The sequence below is a fragment of the Sceloporus undulatus genome, chromosome 1 (genome assembly GCF_019175285.1).
Source record: "Sceloporus undulatus isolate JIND9_A2432 ecotype Alabama chromosome 1, SceUnd_v1.1, whole genome shotgun sequence".
Classification (NCBI taxonomy): Eukaryota; Metazoa; Chordata; class Lepidosauria; order Squamata; family Phrynosomatidae; genus Sceloporus; species Sceloporus undulatus.
The window spans coordinates 382,231,578-382,238,021 of record NC_056522.1 but is presented as its reverse complement, the minus strand read 5'-3'; positions in this window follow the sequence as shown (position 1 = coordinate 382,238,021).

The following is a 6,444-nucleotide window of genomic DNA, read 5'->3' as shown; positions in this document are numbered from 1 at the left end:
GAGGGAGGGAGGGAAAGAGTTGGGGGGAGGAGAGGGGAGGGAGGGAAGTTGTCCCCAATGGAGGCGCGCGTGCATGCGCGCTGCCATTGCGGACAAAATCCCCGGATTTGCCATGCGCGTATGCTTAAATCCGCGCATGGCAAATCCGCGTATAAGGAGGACCTAGTGTACAAACCTTGAAATGCCCACTGGCCTTCTTGGCTGCCACACAGTGACAAATGACCAACTGAGGGGAGGTATGCGTGGCTGGTTCTCACTCCCGCTGAGTCCCATTTTCCTTTCTCCTCATTTCCAGGCACTGAGCATGAAGTGGAGAGTTGGGCCCCACTGCGATGTCGCTGCCCAGGGTTCCTGCAAGGATGCGCCGGCCTCCTCCTCCTCCTCCTCCAGCCCCCTGCCGCCATGGGTCATTTGCAGAGAATGAGGTCGCAGCCATTGAATTCTGTTTTGCCACATTCAGGTTGTGTGTTCTCCATCCTTCTCTCGCTGCTGCAACCCCCCGTGAAGAAGAAAACACAGCTCCTGTCTGGCAGATTAGAAGCAGGACCAGAGGAAGGGAAGAAAACATCTCTCCAGGACTGGAAGGCAGGGGAGATGCCTTGGGCTCGTTCCCACTATGAATTAAAGCCATTGCTAATCGGGTTATAGAACTGTCGTTCCCATTTGAGACCAGTTCTGATCCTACTGTGATCGGTATCAATTGCGATGAAACGAGGCAAATGCAAAAATCCCGCTCTTTCCTGACACTAGTTCTTTGGCGGTTCTTTTGGAAAGAATCGATTCCGGAGCATGTTCAACAAGAGGGAACGACGGATCAGGATCCCATCATTCTGGAGGAGGGGGACTAATAGCAGAGGGGTGTTGACCATCTCTCCTCAGTTTTTGGTAGATCCACCATTTCACACACACACACACACACACACACACACACACACACACACACAGAGCGCTGCCTTTGTGTTTCTGATGTGACCTACAGGCGCATGATTTTAAAAAAAATTGATAGAAGATTCAATTCATTGATTTTGCAACTACTTGCAATCAGTGAGGCAAATAGTTGCAAAATCAATGAATCAAATATTCTATCTATCTATCTATCTATCTATTGTTCCCAAGCTGGGCAGCCCAGGCTGTCACTTACATCGCCAATGACGCACAGATGATTGACATGCATTTTGAAGCGGCGCAAAGTAGTGGGGATGACAATTGTGCCAAAAAAAGAAGCGATTACAAGGGGATAATGAAAAGATCTGCTTTCATAGTGGGAACGACGGACCTTTTGGAATCGGTTCACCAACATGGAGCAAAGGCGAATTTGAAAATGATTTAAATGTAAGTGGGAATGAGCCCCTCCTTTGCACCAGAGAGGAAGATCCCCAAACATTGCAGGATAAGGAGTCTCCCTTTCCTCCTTTCACTCCCCAATGAAAAACTTCACCTTGTTTTCTGCTTTGTTGCAATCTCTAATCATATTCTGTCTCCCAATATTATTCAGCCCACCCACCCTTGGTAGGGCATCCATATTCTGATGGTTTCTGGGGATGAGAGATGAGGCACTCTTTGGGAGGAAGCCGCAAAGCAAAGCCCTTTGCTTTAGAAACCTGGGATGGAGCTGCAGAAGGGGACCAGAGGGAGAAAGAGGCACTCTTCAGCCCCACATGAGCATCATTCTTGCCCATTGGGAATGGATTTCATCAGCCTCTCAAAATGTATCTGATCTGATCTGGGGCTGAAATTGTCCCCTGGAAAAAAGTCTAACATTTTTGACCCTAGGAATGTAAATCACAGAATCATAGAATCATAGAGTTGGAAGAGACTTCACAATAGCAACAGTTGGTTGACAGTGGAACACATGTCTCCCTTGGAGATACTGGTGGGGTCTCCTTCCTTGGAGGTCTTTAAACAGAGTCTGGATGGCCATCTGTCAATGGGGATGCTTTGACGGAGAGTTCCTGCATGGCAGAAGAAGGGGGTTGGACTGGATCAGGGCCCTTGGGGTCTCTTCCAACTCTGGGATTCTGTGATTCTGTTATAATAGCATTTCCATTTCCATACCCTTCTCAGTGAACTCCGCACTCTCTAAGTGCTTTACAATCCCATTGCCCCCAACAAGGCTGGATGGCCATCTGTCAGGGATGCTTTGACTGAGAGTTCCTGCATGGCAGAAGGAGAGTTGGACTGGGTGGCCCTTGGGGTCTCTTCCAACTCTAGGATTCTATGATTCTGTGATTCTAAGCTGGGGACTCATTCTACTGACCTACAGAAGGATGGCAGGCTGAGTCGACCTTGGAGCCCTAGGAATCGAACTCATAACCTTATGGCTGCAAGATTGGCCTTTAAACACAGCACCCCGAGGGTTCCCATTGCCTTGTCCTTTGCAAGCATTTCCAAAAGCAGCATTTTATTTCCTTAAATCCTTTGGCTATTAACTATTCCCTTTGACTACTGACTGTCTTGGTCCAAGTTATCCCAGAGCCCTTGGAAATGTTTCCAATGTGCTTCCACACAGTGAATACCAGAATCGAAGGTCTGTCTGTTTTTGGCGAGAGGAGATTCAGGTGTTAGAAAAACAGCGTCAGAGATGAACGGATCAAGGATGGAGTCTTTCATTGGCTCCCTCCCTCCTTCATGCTTTCTCTCTCTATCATTTTCTCTCCTCAGATCTGCTGTCAAATGAGATTCTGCACTGAAGATAGGAATCTATGGAGCGATGTGGAAAGGACAAAGGCAAAGGCCCAGCAGCTGGAGAGGATGGAGGGAGTCCTAAGGGCTCCTAATTGTGCATTCAGGTCACAGGCGGCCAACTGAGCATCAGCATTCATCGCCATGCTCCTCCGCCACTCCGCTTTGGCACGAGGTCGGGCACTGAATGTTTGCTGCCACGTGGCACCTTGACCCCTTCACCTCCCCTTCCCTCTTCTGGGAGCCATGCCACTTACTTCCCAAGGAAACGTGGGTAGAAGGGGCTATGCCGCATCTACCTCTTGCACACTTCAAACCCAAAGAGGGCAGAGTTTAATTAGGCCTTGCATCTCTGCAGAATTTGCAAGCAACTCTGGAAGCAAGCTGGAGTTGTTTGCAAACAAGCATCTACTGCCATCGCAAAGGGGAGGGAAGGGTGTCAGTTATCATGGAATCATAGAGATGGAAGGGACCCCAAAGGGGCATCCAATGCAAGCTCAATCTGCCATTCAGGAAGACTCCATCCAAGCCTTCCCTGGGACAGATTTCAGCAATGTCACATGGCAGGCTCCTAGAATCCAGAAGGATGGCAAAAAGGATTTTCATAGCCTCAGAGTTGTGGAATCGTAGCGTTTAAAGGGTTTCCCAGAGGACACTGAGTCCGACCCTTGTCCTCAAGATAAGGATCCCAGCTAGGGCATCTCCAGCAAGTGAGTGTCCAGCTTCCTTTTGAAGACCTCCAGAGACGGAGACCCTGCCATCTCTCTAGGAGCCTCGGTGGCGCAGGGGTTACATGCCTGTCCTGCAGCCACTCACTCACAAACCATAAGGTTGCGAGTTCAATTCCAGGGGGAAAAAGGGACTCAGGCTCGACTCAGGCTTGCATCCTTGCTTAGGGAGAACTTAAGTGCACTGAGAAGCAGTATAGAAATGTACTTGCTATTGCTATTGCTAGGCTGTGGTTTCCATTGCAGGACTGCTCTTATTGGCATGAAATTCCTTCTAGTGTTCAATCAAAATCTACCCTCCTCTAACTTTCAACATTAGATCCTCTGGAACGGCATCCAGTCCAAACCTCTTTTTCCATGCTGGAACATACCTCTGAACGTACCCATTGCAGTCCATATCTGATGTGAATGGACAAAGAGGCAACAGTCATAGAGTCATAGAATCAGAGAATCATAGAGACCCCAAGAAGGGCCATCCAGTCCAGCCCCCTTCTACCATGCAGGAACTCACAATCAAAGCATCACCATTTTGACAGATGGCCATCCAGCCTCTGCTTAAAGACTTCCAAAGAAGGAGGCTCCACCACAGTCTCCATTGTTGAACAGCTTTTACTCTTCGGGCGTCTTCTTTTTTGAGCTTAACATGTCAGCCAGCCTCCTTGTCACAGAGAGAACTGCCTCTGGCAACACATCTGGACGGCGTTCTCTGGGGAAAAGGGAAGGATACTTTGGGCCTTGAAGCTCCTTCCAGGAAAGCCCAGAACTAGGGCAACCTCCACTGTCTGCCCAAAGTGGAACAGCTTGGAAATGCAGCAAAATGTTGCAGCGTGGGGTGTACTTTCCAGGGAGCCAGCTGGCATGCCTTGCGCTTCTGCAACATCCAGCCCTCACCAACAGACAGCAAGGATCCTGGGGCAACCAAGTACGCTCAGTCTTCATTATCCTCTTTTACAATGTCCTTGTAGAATTTGAGAATCCTTGAGCTGGAAGAGACCCCAAGGACCATCTAGCTGAACTCCCTTCTGCCATGCAGGAATACACCGTCCAAGTCCTCCCTGGGACAGATGGTCATCCCGCCTCTGCTTAAAACACACTCCAAGAGAACAGCGTCTTTCGCTGATGAACTGCTCTTACCATCAGAAATTTCTTCCTAAGATTTAGGTGGAATCTGTTTATCTGTAGTTTGAAGTCATTGCTCCGGATCTTAACCTCTGAAGCAGCAGAAAACAAGCTTGCTTCATCCTCAATACGACGTCCCTTTAAACAATTGAACATGACCACCATGTCTCCCCTTAACCATCTCTTCTCCAGGCTAAACATACTCAGATCCCTAAGTGTCTCCTCATAGGGCTTCATGGTTTCCAGGCCCTTCACCATTTTGGTGGCCCTCCGCTGGACATGCTCCAGCTTCTCCACATCCTTCTTGAACTGTGACATCTAGAACTGGATGCAGGATTATTCCAGGTTTGGCCTGACCAAAGCAGTCCCTCAAGTCTAGCTCATGTTCTGCAGTGCAGGAAGCCAAAGCATCCCTGGAAGAGGGCAGCCCATGTTAAGGAGTCAGCCTGACTTCGGGTGACCCTCTGGACATCCTGGGTCTTCTCAAGGTCCTTGAGCAAAGGAGAACCTTCTGCATCTTGAAGCCATTTGCAGCACTTTTGGACAGCTCTCAGTGCCAGGACTTTTCTCCTAAAATTTCCTAGATGCTGCTTCCTGTCCATTTGCATCTTTCATAGAATCACAGAATTATAGAGTTGGAAGAGACCCCAAAAAGGGCCATCCAGTTCAACCCCATTCTGCCATGCAGGAAGACACCGTCAATCCACTCTTTATGACAGAAGGCCATCCAGCCTCTGCTTAAAGACCTCCAAAGGGGTCGTTCCCACTCGCTTATACACCGGTTTACAAATCGAATCCAAGGTATATCATTCCCACTCAATCCCGAATTAACTCTAGAACAGTTCTAGATTAACCCGCAATCGTTCCCACTGCGATTCGAATCTGATTCGAATCGTAACATTTAACCCGGATCAGAAGCCTATAAACCGGCGTAAAAAAAGACTAGGGTCTACCCTAGTATTATCCCTTGATCCGAGATAGGAATGGCGGTATTTAAATGGGGACGTTTCGGCGTCTGATTTGGGTTCCACAGGATGGGAGGAGGAGCGCTCAAGGGGCTGGCCTGGGGGTGTCACCCTCTTTGGTCTCTTTCTGCATTGCCGGCACCATTTTCTTCCATTCGCATAATAGCCTTTCCTCCGGTGGATTGCAGCCTCCCCTCTGCTCCTCTTTCATAGACTGATGTGGGAGGAGAGCCATTGAACACCATTTTAAACTGTTCTTTCTTTTTCACCTCTGCCTGAGCAGCAGATGGGCTTTGGAGGACAGCCCAGAGATCAATGGGGCAGGCAAAGCGAATTTGGGGAACCGAGGCTCTTTCCAGAGGAACTATGGGATGGTTGTGTTTGTTGTGTTTGTGAGACATTTATCCTCCTCTGCCAGAGAGTGCTGGTGCCATAATAAACTACCATTCCCAGGATTCCCTAGCACTGAGTTATGGCAGCAGTTAATATGGGGAGACACAGAAGAGGATGAATAAGCGCCTCCTGATTGGCTCTTTAAAAAACAACCGCGAAATTTATAACCAATTAAAAACGGCCAGGTAGTGGGGACGCAGGTACAGGCGACATCGGTGTACATCTGAAATAATGTGACGTCATGATGACGTCGCTTTGATTGACAGCCGAAACAAGTGACTGTGAATGAAAAAGTAACCAAACTGGTGTAAATATACACCGATTCATCCTTGAATGGGAACAAAACCAGGTCAATTACAGAGAATTAAAATAAAATGTTACGTAAATGGGAACGATACAAATAAAGAGATTTGAAAAGCGGGATAACACTCGCTTTATTTTGAGACGCTTTAAAACGAACCGCTGTATTTAAAATCGTTTTAAATCGCAAGTGGGAACGCCCCCAAAGAAGGAGATGCCAAAACACTGACTTACTGTCAGGAAGGTCCTCCTAATGT